The 18,083-nt window shown below is 36.5% G+C and overlaps 1 long non-coding RNA gene across 2 annotated transcripts; it reads right to left on the bottom strand.

Moving 5' to 3' along the window:
* Positions 1-1,428: 1,428 nt before the first annotated feature.
* Positions 1,429-4,852, bottom strand: LOC109263628 (uncharacterized). 2 transcript variants are annotated; one of them, XR_002078298.2, is made up of 3 exons: positions 4,757-4,852; positions 3,909-4,098; positions 1,429-1,615 (listed from the first exon to the last, which is right to left on the bottom strand). It is a non-coding gene; the product is annotated as an uncharacterized LOC109263628 (long non-coding RNA). The 2 variants fall into 2 exon arrangements; XR_002078297.2 differs by having other exon boundaries at positions 4,028-4,098.
* Positions 4,853-18,083: the final 13,231 nt, after the last annotated feature.

Genomic DNA, 18,083 nt, shown 5'->3' with positions numbered 1-18,083 from the left:
TTTTTGAACTAGAATCCTTAGAGTTGGGGATTGAGCTGGTATTTAAACAGAGTTAGTATTTCAAAACAAAAAGTAAAAATTTGGCAAATTATTCTAATTTGTTTCCAGAGTTGAACATCACAGGCTCACTTGTATAGGTTGAAAATCCTGATATTCTAACTCATTGCACTCCTCCTGCCCTCAACACATGCACCATTTTCTCATGATTGAGAACATCAGATTTATATGATGATGAAGAGAATCATGGGTAAGAATGGAATACCCCACTGCTGAAGCAGATCTAGGTCTGAGTTTCTCAACCTTTGCACTATTTAGGTTTGGCAACTATTGTTGGGGAGTGGGGCGGTGATGTACATTGTAGGCTGTTGACTATCATCCCTAGCTTCTACCCACTAGAAGCCAATTGCATTTCTTTCCAACCTCCTCCCCCCCACCCCAAACTGGGCCTACCATTAAATGTCTCCAGACATTGCCAAGTGTCCCCTAGCGGGCAAAATCACTTCTGGCTGAGAACCACAGATCTAGGCAATAAACTAAAGCAGGACCTAGCAATGATTCAGGGATGGATCTAGCTGGATAGAATTAGATATCCTTAAATGCAAACTGGAATGCATAAAGGCTTATCTGGGGCTTTACTTCTTATCCAAAGAAGTCACAGAACTATTTGGGATTTTTTCTGGTTATCTGTTGCTGCATTAAAAAAAATGTAAAGAATAGTGGCTTAGAATAGTGACAACATTAATTTTATTCATAAATCTGCAATTTTGCCAGGGCTAAAGGAGAGAGGTGGTTTTTGCTCTACTGGGGTGGCGCAAAAACTGGGGGCTAGAATCATCTGAAAACTCACTCACAACTCTGCTGGCTGATGGCTGGCTGTCAACAGGGCCTTCAGCAGGAGCTATGGCTGAAAGACCTACACGTGGCCTTTTCATGTGGCTGCTTGGCTTTCTCACAGCATGGTGGCTGGATTCCAAGGGCAAGTGTCTCGAGAGAACCACGCAGAAGCTGTTTTGCATTTTATGAGTTGGTCTTGGAAGTCACATAACATCACTTCCATTGTGGTCAAAAGTCTGCCCAGATTCAAGAAGAGGAAACATAAACCCCATTTTTTGGAGAAGAGATGTCCATGTCACTTTATAGGAAGAGCACATAAGACGGTATGTATTGCCATAGTCATCTTTGGAAAATACAAACTGCCACAAATTTGAAATGGCAAATCATTTAGAATTGGTTATCTGGAGTCTATGACACTGTTATCTAAGGATTTTCCTAAGGACCACATATATCAATAAGCTGGTTACTAATTGTTTTAAATGTCAGTATCTGGACCTCTCTCTCAAGGATTCTCATTTGGCAGATCAGATTTAGGCATCTGGTGTCTGGTTTTTCGAGAAGTCCTCAAAATAATTCTTATGCGTGTTAAGAATGTTCTTTGTTTATACAGATGCTTTAATCATTTACACATTTCCATTACACATTTACACATTTTCTTCTCTGAAACAAAGTGGTGATACTTTGAGGAGAGAGAGAGCTTTGAGGAATGTAAGTCTCCAGAAGAATCACTTCAGACATGCCTTTGGGTTTGTAATATGCACATGTTACTTGTCAAGAGACACTTTGAAAGTAGTGTTGTTGATTGGAGTTTTGTGGACATTTGATTTTAGTTTCCACACATGTCAAAATGGAAAAAAAAAAAAAAGGAAAGAGATTACATTATAGTCACAATCAAGAAATCTGTTTTTTTTTAAGTCTAGTTTTATGATCAAATTTTATATGCTTTTATGTTAGGCATCAAAAGAAAAAGCAACATTTATAATGATGTAGTTGAACTTGTGTCATAAGGAAGGATTCTTTGTAGAAACTTGACATGATAATGTATATGGTGATGGGAATTCCATTTTCAAGGAACCTCATGAAATATGTGGGAAATAAATGCTAGTAGAAGACATTTCCCTGAACTTTGCTGATCAAGCAACTTCAATGACCTAAAATATACTTGAGAAAGCAGCATGTAAAAAAAGCCTCTGTGCAATCAAAATAGAATACAAAAGTTTATACTTTACTTGGTTTACATGCTATTAACTTGCATGAAAGTCTGATAGCAAGGTTCCCACCTTACAGCAAAGGAAAAACATCACGTTAGAATGCGTCAGAAGTGAATGACTACAATCTGGCACAATGAGAAGTAGAACTGAGGCAACAACAAAAATTTAATTATTTCAAAGCAGAGTAGTTTTTCAGAGTATAGGAAACCCACTTTTATATCTCACTCTTTTTAAGGGCACCATTCTAGTACAGAGGTCCAGCAACTATTTTTTCATCATAGTAAGTCCGACTTTTTGAAAAGCTTAACTGATATTAAATATATTCTGTTTAAGAGATCAGGAAAATATTTAACAATTTGAGAAAAAAATTTCTTCTAAGTGGTTAAAATTAAATAAGCTTTGGTGATTTAGTAGATGAACTTCCATTATGTATAAAATTATTTTTTGTAGATTGCCTCATTTGTAGACGGTGCTAGATAATAAGTGTTTCCTTATTGACATGCAAATAATTCATTCTATTAAGATTTTTCTTAATTTTTTTTACAAAAATAAAAGCTTAGGTGTGACATAAAATGTAATATGGCACTCTAAATCTAATAAACTGTATCAACATTTCAGAGTTATATTCATATCAGCAAATGCTAATAAGCTGGGAAGCAACACAAGAACCAAAGGAGTCATCTAATCTACCACCAAGTCCTATTGAATTTTGTTCCAGAATTCCTTTCAGATATATTCACTTCTCTGACTCCACTGCCACCAGCCTTGTCCATGTCACATCTTTTCTCCCACCTACGTTTCCTCAATAGGCTTCTTTCTCCCATTTCTCTTGGCTGCCCCCAATCCCTTCTCCATGCAGCCATCAGATCAAATCAGTTCCTTTTCCAGTCTATTACTGTGACTTTCCATTCTTTTTCAAATAAAACTAAAGCCCTTAGCTTCTCCTTCACCATCCTGAATGATGGACTTTCGTCTTACTTCTCCACATCTCACGAAAGTCCCCTTTGCTCACTCTGCTCTAGATCCTTTGGCCCTCACTAAGTGTTTTGGCCTTTGTATAGACAATTCCTTATGCCTTTTCTCTATATTCTTGGCAGAGCTGGCCCCTTGTTCCTCAGGTGTCAGTTTGAGTATTGCCCCCTCCAAGAGGCCTTTCTTGATTATGCTACCTAATGCAGGTCTGTCTTTCCTCACCGTTATTCTTTATTACAGTACAGTGTGTTTAAGTTCTTTTGTAGTTTGTATCATAATGCATTTTGTTTACTTATTTATTTTGTTTCCCTCACAAGCCTCATGATGGCAAATACCAGTTTGTTTTATTAAACATTGATAATGGTGAATACCTGGCACATAGTAGGTGTGTAATAAATATTTTTTGAAATAATAAATAAGTGAATAGTGGCCTATAAATAAATCAAGAGCTAAATGCTTGGAATTTATAATGGCAGGTGAGTATGCTAATAAACTTTTCTGCATCTTTAAGAAAAATTGAGGTGATTCATAGATGTTCTATCAATATGGATTTTGAGATGAGAAGTTTGTAGAGTTCATAACTAATTTCTCACTGTGATATTATAGATTGTATTGATTCCCTTCTCCAAACATGACTTTTTCATAATACAAGTAGGGTGTTAGAAATGTTTGGCCTGATTCAATCAAGTGTTTCTTCAGAGGAGAATAAAAGGAGTGAGGTTATGGATATGGAGATACAAAGCTGGGAATTATTAATTCTGTATCCCATTTACCCTCAAACACAATTAAGAGATTACACCTGTCATGAATGTTCTCTATGGAATTTGCAGAGTTTAGCATATACATTACATTCAGTAATGGTTCAATAAACATGAGTTTAATTGAATTTACCTTGTAAAGTTGGAAATGAGATACATTTATCTTTGTTCAGGCTTCTAGATTTACTCCATGGCATCCAGTTAATGATAATTTTAATATAGATTATGACAAAAAAGATGTTGGTTTCTTACATTCATAAGTGGTGCATGCTTCTTGAAGCCGGATACCATGACTTAATTTTTTTTCCATTTTCAAGATGGGCCTAGGAATGGAAGTGGTACACAATAAAAACAGAAATAAATTATATTTTTTGAAGGAATGGAAATATTTCAGACCACCTAGGGGATCTAGTTTAAATTACTTTTGTGTACCAAATAGATTGAGAAGCAGATATAATAATGTAGGCTTCTAATGCAAATACGCAAAAGTGAACAAACATGCTGAAATAGATCTCTTTACACTTATGTAGAAATATGTGATGATACAGGCAACAATTTTATTATTAAAGGAATGCACAGTAGGTCTTATGTAAAATAAAATAAAAAAGAAACCTTTAGGTGGCGGCCAAGAGCTATGATTATGAATTCCTTAGGCTGCTTTTATGAGAATTTATGATCTTGTTTGAAAGTGGTCATGTTAAACAGACTATTTAAACCACAGTAATTGAGTGCAAAGCAAATACAAGAAACAAAATTAGGTCTTCAAAGAAATGGATTTGAGTGTTAATATCATTAATCAAATCCTGATTTTGATTAAACAATGGGTATTCTGATTATGAATATTCGTTAGGAAGCCAGATCTGGGAAGAGAATTTTATTGGAATTCAGTCATGGGATTAATTACTCTTGGCAGTTAAATAATTATTTTAATTTTGAAACAAATCATCTTTAAAACAAAATGGTAGCATTTTAAGAACTCACAGAGTGTAATAAAGATGTCAAAACTGTCCAGATGCTATTGTGCAATTGGAAACTCCACTCAAAATTGACACAATGCCCCAGAAAAAAAGGTCAATGATCTAACTCATTCTTGCAACATCTGCCAGAAGCTATGGCTTCTTGGAGTACTGTGTTCTTTTTCTCTTGCATTACTCTCTCAAATGAAAGTTGATGATCAAATCCATCATATACCTCTTTAAATTCTAGGAAAAAAGGGGGGAAATAAAAATAATTTTAAAGTGTTATGATTTTTTGATGGTATGCACTAGGTTTTCCTCTCTGTTTGTTCTTTTTATCAATATGCTTTAATCTACCAGAAGAAACAAATTTAAGCATCATTATTAGAAATTTCTTGGTAGTAATTTTCACTTAAAGTTATTATTAATGATTCATCTATTAGCATTTAGATTCATGATGTACACGTTGACAACAACACTTTTGGCAAGATAGACTAAATTTGGATATTTGTTTCCAATTAATCAGGACTTCTGTGATGACGTATCTCTAGTTCAATTCTTGTCCCCCTAAATAGCACATTTAACATCAATATATGCACACTCAAGATCATGGAGGAGGGAGAACAAGTAAAAGACAAACTTAGAACACATGGAGTTGACAGGTTTCAAGATGCAATAAGAGTACAGAAACAAATTAAAATACTATAGCAAAAACCACACGTTACTGTTGAGCAATAAAAAAAAGAAGGAAAAGTGTGGGTTGATATTAATAAAGAAAAGCTCTATAGAGAAGATAAGTAAATTGGTGATTTCCCAGTGCATTATTGGGAAGGGAATCATTTTAATCCCAAAGAAACTCTATTTCAATTACTGAATGTTCATATTCCAAAACTGTAGTGTAGTAACATAGATGTAACAGTAGCATTGAATTGTTCTTATTCTAAATATTCTCGACTATGTTAGTCAATGGCAAGGTGACATCCCCTCTCAAAAAAACATTTCATATGTTGTTTGATTACGTAGCAAACTTCATTCCTCTAGCAGTTTACAATGTAAAATTGTCTATGAGTAAAGTTAGGCTAAAAATCTAGAAAGTTGGACCTATGGGATTAATGTGGTAAACATATATTCTTCTTGTCACCATGAATATTCAAAATGATATTCCTGAGGATAGGAATTAGGAGAGCTGGCTCTAACATGATTCTGATGGTATATATGGTGATAAAATTATAGTCAGGATACATCACTTCTCTGGAAACATTTTTCTTCTTTAGAACATGAAAGAGAAAAAGTGGATGGTCTGTACATTTCCTCTTAGCTATAAAATGTTACATTTTTTTTCAGGATTTTTAGAGAGTAAAACCAAATATAATTCAACATTATTGATATAGAAAATTTTGTTCATCTAACAAGTAAAAGCACAGCATAGTTTCAGTGAGAATTGCAAAATGAATCCACTGTATATAGGGCCCCACACGTAGGTCAAGAATGGCCCCCTAACATTGTGCAATGCTCAACATGCATGACTATGTGTTGGTGCTATAATTATATCAATAGTGAAGAAAAGAAGATGTGGAAAATTCCTCTGTAATAAAATTTTTATATAATTTTTAATTACAAGTTTGCGAAAGCATAAATAAAGAATCTGCCACTATGCTAATGGATTTAGTTATATATGTATATCTCATGTAATTTATGTAACTATATGGTCATGAATAATTCAGATATTAAGATATATATCTCCTTAGTTTAAAGCAATGCATTTAGGGGCGCCTGGGTGGCTCAGTCGGTTAAGCGGCCGACTTCGGCTCAGGTCATGATCTCGCGGTCCGTGAGTTCGAGCCCCGCGTCGGGCTCTGTGCTGACAGCTCAGAGCCTGGAGCCTGCTTCAGATTCTGTGTCTCCCTCTCTCTCTGACCCTCCCCCGTTCATGCTCTGTCTCTCTCTGTCTCAAAAATAAGTAAACGTTAAAAAAAATTAAAAAATAAAATAAATAAAGCAATGCATTTAAACCTGAATGGACCACTTATCTTTACATGCAATACACTATTGCATACTTTTGGAAATTAGGTGAAAGTCTATAAAAGAAAGATGAACATCCAATTCCCAAAACAAACAAATAAACAACTCAAACTGTACGCTCTTTTGATGATAGGGAAGCAGAAGAAATCTCTATACTCAAGAAATTTTTATTATTTTATCTGCCATATGGAATAAACAGTATAAAATGATGGAAGTGCCCAAGTGCATTTACCCGCATACCATATGAAAATAAGTAGGAGAAAAACCTTTGGTTCTTGTTTCTTATAACTATTGCCGTAAAAACTATAATTAATCCTGAGCCACGTCTTTTTTCTGCTCCTTGTCAGTCGACCACATAATGTACAAAAGTTATTTTATCTTGAGTGGCAACAATTCAGCATGCTGGACTAGCTGATTTCAGAGTCCTGCTCTTTCCTACTTGATTCAAGTGAATAATGCCTGATCTAGACAAATCTAGTAGATGACAAATCTCATTGATTCTATTCACTGTGAACTTACAGAGGGGACAAAGAGAAAAAACAAAAGCAGTCTACTGTTTAAGATGCTAATTTCTAAGGATTGTCTTCTAACTTTTATTATATGAAAGAAATATTTTAATTGTTTCAGTTGTAATATTTTGCACAAAGTCCGTGGGACTGGGATTCAAGTAATCAGGAAAAAAAAAATACATGGAAGGGGAGAAAAAAAATCGCCAGGGTACAATCCCTAAAAATTTTAAAAGAGCAACTTGTGCAAACTTCTAGAAGAGGGAGTACAAAGAGTAAGAAAAGGTGTCAAGAATGAAAAGTAAACTAAAAGCAGGAGAGAAGACTGCAAATAAGGATAATCCCCCCCCCAAAAAAAGTTAAAGATTGAAGAGGGCAAGGTATAAGAAACAAGAGTGAAGCCAGAAAAAGTGATGACATTGTAGGGTAGAAATAGCAGAACAGAGGGGAAAAGGAGGTCAAGGCTTAAAGATTAAAAAAAAAAAAAAAAAAGCACAAAGGGGGAACAGCAGACAAAGACGTGGGATAGAAATGGAAAGGGAGCAGTGTCTGGATTATAAGTGGGAGGGAAAGTAGGCAGGCAGGAGACAGGGAGGTGACACAGCAAAGAGCCACTGGAGCCAAGTGATTTTGCTTTGTCTTTTACAAGTAAAGTTTATGCCACTTGAATGGAGCTTGCAAATGGGTGTGAATTATTTTACTAGTATCATCCAAAGTCCTGCTGTAAGGGTGTTAGGAATTTGGCATAATAGTAGCAGCCTAACTAAGGCTACCAACTTCCCTTCATATTCAATCAAAGCAACCAAATTCCCACCCATTTGCAGTCTGCGGGCTCTATTGAAATGACATATACAGACAAATAGATACACTAGGAAAGATACGGACATTAAAGAAAAAACAAAAAGAATTTGTTTTTATTAAGAAGTAACCTTGTAATCATTTGCTCAGAATGTCATTGCCTTAGTGTATAGTTGTTTTGTTTTGTTTTGTTTTGTTTTGTTTTGTTTTGTTTTGTTTCAATCAGGTTGGTTTTAAATTTAGGGAGTTTCATGAAAATTCAAAAATTCTTGAAATATGTAAATGCAAATTGCTACTATGAGAACCAAATTGCCAAAATAAAACAAACCATCAAATCACCATTAAAAAGGCTCTTTGTCTAAGTAGTGAGTTTTAAAAAGTGCTTTTGGGGAAAAAACAATCAGTTTAAAGTTGCTATTAAGCCATACATACAATGGAATACTACTTGGCAATGAGAAAGAATGAAATCCTGCCATTTGCAATAAAATGGATGGAACTGGAGGGTATTATGCTAAGTGAAGTAAGTCAGTCAGAGAAAGACAGGTATTATATGTTTTCACTCATGTGGAACTTGAGAAACTTAACAGAAGACCATGGGGGAAGGGAAGGGGAAAAAATAGTTTCAAACAGAGAAGGAGACAAACCTATAAGAGACTCAAATACAGAGAACAAGCTGAAGGTTGATGGAGGGGGTGGAGGAGAGGAGAAAAATGGGTGATGGGCCTTGAGGGCATTTGTTGGGATGAGCTCTAAGTGTTGTATGTAAGTGATGAATCACGGGACACTACCCCCCGAAACCAAGAGCACAATGTATGCAATGTATGTTAGCAAACTTGACAATAAATTATATTAAAAAAAGAAGTTGCTGTTAAGGACACCAAAATGATTTGTTACTTGGCAGGTCAAAAAAAATCAGAAGTATTTTCTTAGTTTTGAGCTGGAATTTGAAACCTGGATATATTTTCTGCTTTTCTATCTTTTTGTTTTGTTCTGGAATAACCTCTGAGCAAACTATCCACTGAGTGAGGTTTTATATCTTCAACTCTGTTAAGGTGTTCACTTTTGTTTCTCCATGGGAACAAACATGTTGCCATGGAAACTGGATAGCACAAAATGTAGATAGTACGGAAACCTTTATAGAAAGAATCAAGCTCAAACACAAAGCTAACTACTTAATGCAGGTACTGGTTGGGCTCTCCAACACTTAACATTAACAGCATCTCAAAAAGAATAACTTGATCCCGTGTTTTATCAGATTTTGGAATATAAGGAAACTATACTGTTTTCTCGTTAGGAAAATGTAAAGGTTTATTTTTCATTAAAAAAATATCAGAAACCACCAAAAAGAATGATTGTGGTGGTTATTTGCATTGAATAAAAAAGATGCCTTCAAGATATCCTTTATATAATAAGTACTTTTTACACACTGACATTGTCTTATTCCATGTAATACACCTACTATGAGATGTTCTGGGCCTCAGGTTAAGAAAAGAGAAGGAAGCAAGAAAAATGGAGCTGGGACCAAGGTTCTAAAGTAAGTGAGTGACCAGCGTTTCCAGTCGCATTATTGAGAGTAAGGGGTGTGAGCTCCTGAGCCAGGAATGATTTACAAGGAGTTGGAATCAAGTTAGGGGAGGATATGGCAAAAGGCATTTCTGGCAGTGCTAGTGTTTTCACTCCAGATAAGGGAAGGAAAGAGCTCATTGAGTTAGAAGCAAAGCTCCAACCAGTTCTAGGAACAGGGTGAGAGGTGTCAGCCCAGATTTTAGTGAGGGGGCAGAGCCCCTGTTAAACCAGTGGTAGTTTAGCTTAGGATATCAGTTACAACCCAGGAGTGGAGGCTGTCTTTAAGGACAGACATCCTGCAGTGAAGATTGGGCAACAGAATTGTTGGATGGGAGAGGGGCTGCAGTTGACTGCGTGTATGAATGCATAGGACACTTCGTTCTGGATTCTGGACCCAGGAATGTGCAGTTAATTTCAGATTCCATTTAATGATTGTGGATGGAGCTCTTAATATATTGCCTGGTTACATTAGGATTGACTCTGAGGCTGGGTGGGGCGTTGACTGAATGGTTTTAGGCTACTGGGTGATGCTGCTACAGGTAGCAATTGGAAACAAAAAAAGAGACTTGATATGCCCCAAATCAACCCACAATAGGAATTCTACATTTATTGTTTAATGTTGGCACTATTGTATACAGGAAGAAGCATTTGTAATCCATTGGCAAAAGAAGGAAGCTCACACAGGCCCCACATTTAGTTTCATGTTTTCAGTAATATGTTATCCTAACAATTATTGCATATTGCCTTTAAGCAAAAAAAAAAAATGTCTGATGTGACACTAGCCCCTTTAGTAAAGTAACAAAGTAAACTTCAATGAAAGAGTTAACAGTTTTAAAAAATGTGCCTAGATGCCATCTCCGTACCTTGTGGTTTTCAGAGTTCTGCACTGGCTGTTTTGGCAGAAACTCAAAGCTTCTGCAGAGAACCAATTTGAGCTGCACTGTGGTTCATGAAGTCTGAGATCAATGGACTGGCAACCCTTCAGCTTTCTGAAATAGTGTGGTCATGGTGTGTATGTCTCATTGCACTTTGGGGTTTTGGTTCATTTAATTTTATGAAATAAAATAGGCTTCTTTGTAAAGTAGCATTTTCACCTGTAAGAAGCAAATAAAACAAAACTAATTTTGAAGTAAAAGCCCAGTGTCTGCTGCAGCTTGCATGTAAATTCCCAGTGCTATAGCTATAGAAGTGCTATTACTAATATAAAACAAAAGATAGGAGTGATAATAGGCAATTGATATTTTAAGAGGGAAGTGGACATGTTATGCCCAGAATTCGTGATCCCCAAAGACCACCAGGGAGCCGAGTCCGAGGCAAAAGCAAAGAGCCTTTATTCGAGCTAGCTCGAGCTCAGTCCCCTACCTGCACCGACGCAGCAGTGAGATGCCGGGGAGAAAGAGCGAGTTTCAAAAGCACAAAGATTTTATTGGGGTCTAGGGGCAGTTGGTGAGGTAATGGATGTCGCCTCAGCCGATTGGCTGGGGAAAGGTCGTGGCCCGGCCGATTGGCTGGGGAAGGGTTGGAGTCCTGTTACGCAGGTCACCGGGCATGTTTTGATCGAGAAGTTTGAACGGGTGAGCGGGAGGTTACTCAAGGGGAGGAGGCGTGGTCAAGGTGGAGGACACAGAACAAGATGGAGTTGGCCGGCATAGGTCCGCCCTTTCAGACATCCAAAAGAGAAAGATGGGAGGTTATAGAAAATGATGGAATACAAAATGGTACTGACAAAGCTGAGAAAGAAGGAAAATAAGCTGAAAAAGATTTTTAAATTATTTTTAAATGTTTATTTATTTATTTTGAGAGAGAAAGATAAAGAGCATGAGCGGGGGAGGGGCTGAGAGGGAGGGAGAGAAAGAATCCCAAGCAGGCTCCACCCTTAGCATGGAGCCCAACTCGGGGCTTGATCCCATGACCATGAGCTGCAATCAAGAGTTTTACACTTACCAAGTGAGCCACCCAGGGACCCTAAACTATTTTTAAACTAAACTGAATGCAGTGTTGATGTCCCTCTTACGGTTTATAAGTTGGAACAAAAACTAAAGCAATATATTAGATCTCCACGTGGTCCTGTTCACACTAGTTGGATAACTTGGTACCCTTGTTCTGTATACACAATTATTTAAGTCTAAAGATTGCTCTCACGAAATTACCACCACAGTGGTGGTTGAGTATCTATGTGACAAGATATCATTTAGTTGTTTCATATGTAATACACATACAATGCAAAAATCTGACAAAACGTTGTTTAACCATTTTACTTGACTAACCTTGTGTAAAAAAAGGTTTGCCATGTCTAATGTGGGAGACGCTGTACAGTACTGATTTGGGCACTTGGAGTACACACATGAGTACAACATAGTAAGAAAGAGGGATAGTTCAGTACTAATAACATAGAGAATTAGAGGCAGATACGAAGTGCTGTCAAAAATAAAGGCAGACACGGGGCGCCTGGGTGGCTCAGTCGGTTAAGCGTCTGACTTCAGCTCAGGTCATGATCTCACGGTCTGTGAGTTCGAGCCCTGAGTCAGGCTCTGGGCTGATGGCTCAGAGCCTGGAGCCTGCTTCCCATTCTGTGTCTCCCTCTCTCTGCCCCTCCCCCATTCATGCTCTGTCTCTTTCTGCCCCAAAAATAAACGTTAAACAAAAAAAATTAAAAAAAAAAATAAATAAATAAAAATAAAGGCAGACACTAGTTAAAGGGGTGGAGATGGATTTTAATCAGTAAAAACTATTGCAATAGGGAAATGAGTCCAGCATGAGTGGAATTCAACTTTGATTTCCACATGGGTGATGGGTGTTTAAAGAGACAATGAGGCAGTAGAGAAAGCAAGCAAGGGCTCAGTACAGTTTTTCAGGGAAGTAAAAATTACAAAAAGTGGGAAGGAAGGATTTAGTCCATGTAAAATCCATCTGAGTTTGCTAACTGGCACTTATCAAAGTTAGACTCCTTCTCTCCCAAAGAGACTGGGAGACAGGAGCCCTATGTTTTCAAGTTGACTGGAACAAACAGTGAATTCTTTTGGCTGCCACGAGTTTTCTTATGCAGACTTTAAGGGGGCTAGGGTTATCCTAGAGATGCAGCCTTGAGCTGTTAGAAACTATATTAGTGCTTATTTAAGTCTTCATAGGTGGAAGCATAGCTAAGAAGAGGACTTAGAAGAACCCACTAGAGTTTGGTCAAGGAAGAATCCTTGTCAGTGCTAAGGAGAAATGGACCTCGGAAGTCTCTCAAGAGTTCACAATTGAAACTCTTGAAGGAGGCGTAAGAGTATTTCAAGCAGATACAATGGGGAAGTTAATGAAGCCAAATATAGTCAGGCTATGTAGCTTGTGCAGTGGCAGGAAATGAGCTTGAAAGGTATTCAGGAGTGAGATCATACCAGGCTATTGAGTTTGGATTCTATCCCATAGTTCATTGCTTCCCAAAGTGTGGGATTTGCCTATAGATGACATTTTGTTGGTACAAGGATGCAGCATAAATCATAATTAAATCACACAATAAAAAATACTTTTATTTTCAGTTATATTTTAATCTCTCTAATTTAAGGAGAAAGTCTTACATTCATACCAATCTATGTGTTAAATGGTATTTGCTAATCAGTCCTTTTAACAAAGAAGGAGTAGATTTCTGCTAAAATTCAATGACATTTAAAATTTTTCATCGAATTTTCAAAAATGTATTTCTTTTTTAGAAACCAATGGTTTTAGTATCTTTTAGTAACTAACAGTTTTTAATTAATAATGTGATTTCCTTTTAAATACATTTAAGTTAAACGAATGCTGAGTCTATTTAAAGACAAATCATAAGTATAGTATCGGGAAGAAGAATCAAGATGATTCCCTTGCTTTTGGGTTGCTCAAAGAGGGGAGTGGGGTGTTATTAACCAAAACAGGAGTTACAGGAAAATAGCCAGAGCAAAGCAAAGGAAAATAAAAACCAAGAATAAGTGCCTTGTCTGTTATTATTGAATGCCCAGCAAAGTTTATTTAGACCCTATTGTCTTCCAATATCCCTTTACTTTGAGGTCGTACCCAACACACCTTCACATTCTCTACTGTACAGCCAATAAAAGCAAGCCATAAAAACAACCTCATTTGCAAAGCTTGCCTTCTCACTGCTTTGCTTCATCTACAGTGTGCTTAGGTTACTCTTTGTTCTGCCAGGCATTAATTCTAGGTTATGCCTTTGGTTCCTACTATACTTTGGTCTTAGCCATAACATCAGGATTTTCTTTGGTCTTTATATAACTGCTTTAACCTCTGAGCACTTCTGGAATATTCTATCTAGCCGAACTTTGGACCCCTGTGTCTCAGATGCTGGTACCAACACCCCTCCAGTAAAAGATTGTCTTATGTATGTACCATCTCCTTCACAGGATGATCCCTCCCTCTTGAATGGGGGCTTAGAATTGGGACTTTGTGATATATGTGTATCATGCATTAAAGTTTCCAAGGTCAAGAATGACAAAGTTTTCTTCACCTTCAGATATCAGGCAGCCATTTTCCTTTTTTTTTTTTTTTTTGGAGTAGTTTAAAGCAAAATCTCTCTTTTGGAGCAAGATGTCAAATTTTTGTTTCTTCCTTTTGAAATGGATTTCTTTTCCTTTTGAGTTTCTCTTTGAGGCATGCGCCTCAAGCTGTTCTCTTTATCTTCAGAGATGCTGTGCTTTATCATATCAAAAATATATACCATGTGCTAGGTACACGTCCTTGATGGATTGTCCCTGCTGAATGTCCATTGTGAAGACAGTCTGCCTTTTAATCAACGGACTTTTCAAACTGAGTCTTAAATAAACTTGTCTTTAAGTGAAAAATTAGCACCATCATATTTTCAATTCATCATGCATTATTTGTAGTCAAATAAAGTACTTCATGGTTTCTCATGATTTTTCAACATTTTTGGAAATTTTGTTACATTTGGAGGTATAGTAATACATGCATGTTTTTAAATAAGTACAATTTTAAAATTTCATATGAAATTTATAGGTATAATTAAATATAATTAAACTCAAGAATAGGGACCCATTTCTTCTATTATTCCAGTTTTCAATTATGGGTTTCCTTTGACTGAATTTTACATAGATACCCAAGAACCAAAGGTATGCAAATGGATTAGACTTATAAAAACACAAATACTTACTTCCTATAACATATATTTTTAAAAATTTGTCTTGGCATATTTTATGTTAACTTTTACACTTCCAGTTTTTAAAAAAGATGAGTCATTTCCTCTGTCTGGGGCATGACTGTGAGTGGTAAAAATCTGGGAAAATATGTTAAGGCCTCACACATTTGTTAGAGTACAGGATCCAAGTTCAGTTTCAAATTTCAACTTGACTTTGAAATCAGGTGAGGAGCTTATTCAGATAAAGCAATGAAGGAATGACTGATTTAGTAGGTAAAAATTTAACTCTTTCTCCTGTTACTATCTCTAGTAGAAACAGTTGATATCCCACACCTTGAGTTTCTGAAATTCTTTTCCATGGGACTGTAATGAACCTAAATTTTTCCTAAGGCCCATCTTCTTTGTGTAATTTTTGGTCACTTTTGGTCAATAGGATAAGAATTTCAGTGGAAGAGTGATATAGCTATAACAAAAAGGATGTTAAAGAAAACTTACACATCTATTCCAATCTGTAATTCAGCATTTTAGCAGAATAAATGTGGACTTCACCCATTCTACTTACTAGCTATTGAGACCTTGAGAAAGTTACTCAGCCTTAGGATTCCCATCTGAACAAAGAGGAATTATAATACCTTCTTTATTTATTGTGAAGATTCAATTAAGAAGTTTATTGAATGTGGTAATATTTATAAAATGCCTCAGATGTCACCTAGTGTATAGTTGGGTTTTTGTTTTACCCCAAACTCTCTATTTCATCCCCCTTTCCTTCCGTGGAAGAAACAGAAAATATTTTCTCCTCCATGTCATCCATTTCTTGATGGAAGATAATGTGATAAAATCTAAGATGAGTGGTAGGTAGTAAGAGAAAATGCTGGATAATGGCAAATACTAAACAGATTATGATCTGGGTAAAATATCAGACCCCATTAGGCAAGATGTCTTCTGCATTCACAATGTATTATACACATGATAAGACGGAGCAATTTTTAACTGCTTAGTAGATGGAGAACACAATTTATTTGCAAAGCTCTTGGTAAGTTTTTGGATGAGGTACGTTTTTGCAGGTATGATGTTGGCCTTACTAAAGGTTCATGGATCATGTGTGTGATATAAAGATAAGATTCTATACAATGGAGCAGAGGACAGAATTAAGAGATAGGAGGGATAAGAATAGGAACAAAGCAGATGCAAAAGGAGATGGAATAAAGGTTTTCTATGAATAACATTACTTTTCTCGTGAACACTAAAGTTACTAGACTAACAAAATGCTTGCTGTGAGTGGGTTTTTGCAGATACCAGAAAAGTAAAAAATGTAGACCCTAAGAAATTTACAGAATAATAATAACTGTTACATGGAGAATTTGAAGCATTGAATTCAAACTAATGGTGTGAATGAGAGTCATTTGGGTGTCTGTGTGAGAATCTCTGGTGACCTTTGCTTTATACGTGAACACATGACATTTCAGCAATGAATACATAGAATATTATGGTTTATGTTACTGCATGTATGACATTCTATGATGTAATATCATCACTCAATTTGAACTAGAAATGTGAAGTTCTTAGTTTTTTTTGTAATAAATGTATTTTCCAGATATAAAGTAATACTCTCTGATAGAGTTCTAACTCTAAGTTACACTATTCATTGAAATTATATTCTCCTACATGACAACAAACAGACCTAGTAATGGACTTCCCATACTTGTTCCTGTTACCAACATTTTAATAATGTTTATTTTTTTGCTTTATTCATGAAAAGTCTTCTATACACTGACAAAACATTTTTTAAGACCTACATATATACCTGTAAAGACAGACATATTGAAATGACCAAAAAAGCTATCAAATGGAAAGAAAAAAAATAGTAGTGGAATGAGAAAAAGTTGTTGCAAAGGGTGACTTTTGGATGAAAGAATGATTAACTTTCAATGTCATAGCCAATTGTAGTTGATTTGTTTATATACATGTCATTAAAGATACTGGACTCTTTAAATTTTTAAAGGAATGCACATTCTCTAAAATACTTTTTAATGTTTATTTATTTTTGAGAGAGTGAGAGACAGAATGTAAGTGGGGGAGGGGCAGAGAGAGAGGGAGACAGAACCTGAAGCAGATTTCAGGCTCTGAGTTATCAGCACAGAGCCCGACACGGGGCTCGAACTCATGAACTGTGAGATCGTGACCTGAGCCGAAGTCAGACAGACGCTTAACCAACTGAGCCACCCAGGTGCCCCAAAGGAATGTACATTTTCATATAATATTTAAATCAGCCGAAAGAATGTGTGAAGTGTTGAATTCTTTTTCTGAATTTTAACAGACCTATTTGGCAAAAGCCACACAATTTTTATACATAAAGATAATGCAGAAAATGGCATGTTCTTTCTTTTTCACTGCCACTGACCTAGCTTCAGTGAGGAACTTCTGGGTTTCTGTTACAGTCTCCTGGTGGCCTCTCTGTCTCAAATATTTCTGTTCTCTAATTTATTCTCTGTGACTTTGTGAATGATGTCTGTAAAGTTATACACTCCTTTGTTATTAAGATTATAACAAAAACTCCTTAGAGCACCTGGGTGGCTCAGTTGGTTAGGTGTCTGACTCTTGATTTCAGGTTAGGTCATAATCTCATGGTTCGTGGGATTAAGCCCTGCTCAGTGCTCTGCACTGACAGCACAAAGCCTGCTTGGGATTCTCTGTCTCCCTGTCTCTCTGCCCTTCCCCTACTCTCTCTCTCACTCTCTCTCTCTCAAAAGAAATAAATAAACATTAAAAAACCTCCTTACAAGGTTTATTGTGCATCAGTCTCCTTTGTTTATCCGTACAGACATATTTGCAGTTCATCACGTGTGCTTTGGATGCTATCACATCTTTGGGTTTTGTGTAAGCCATCTGAACCTTTTTCCCCGTCTCCCTGTCACTTGCTTCTTTGCTCTTTTTTTTTTTTTTCCAGTCCCAGTGTACAATTCCCTTCTTTTGGGAAATCTCTCCAAGCCCTCAAGAGAGTTAGTTAATAATAGCTACTCATTATTAAGCATTATAGAGGGGCTGGAGTTATCTTCATTGGGGAGGTAACATCTGAGTTGAGTGTTGAGGGACTGAAAGGTCAGGTTCTGAAGAACAGAAGGAGATTACAGGCAGGAGAAATAATCCCAATTAATACAAAGAGGAGGCACAAAGGGACAAGGGGAGCCGAAGCAGCAAGTGATAAGTAGAATGTAGAATGGTAGGGCAAAGAATCGGGGGAGACTGTTGAGAATTAATGCCAGTCTGATGAGTGTGAAGAGTTTTAATGCCTAACCAAGAAGCTTCAACTTTTATAGGTCATAGACTTTGACTGA

Source organism: Panthera pardus, unplaced genomic scaffold (genome assembly GCF_024362965.1).
Source record: "Panthera pardus isolate Hobbes unplaced genomic scaffold, ASM2436296v1 HiC_scaffold_8, whole genome shotgun sequence".
Lineage (NCBI taxonomy): Eukaryota > Metazoa > Chordata > Mammalia > Carnivora > Felidae > Panthera > Panthera pardus.
This window is presented reverse-complemented; position numbering and strand designations above follow the sequence as displayed.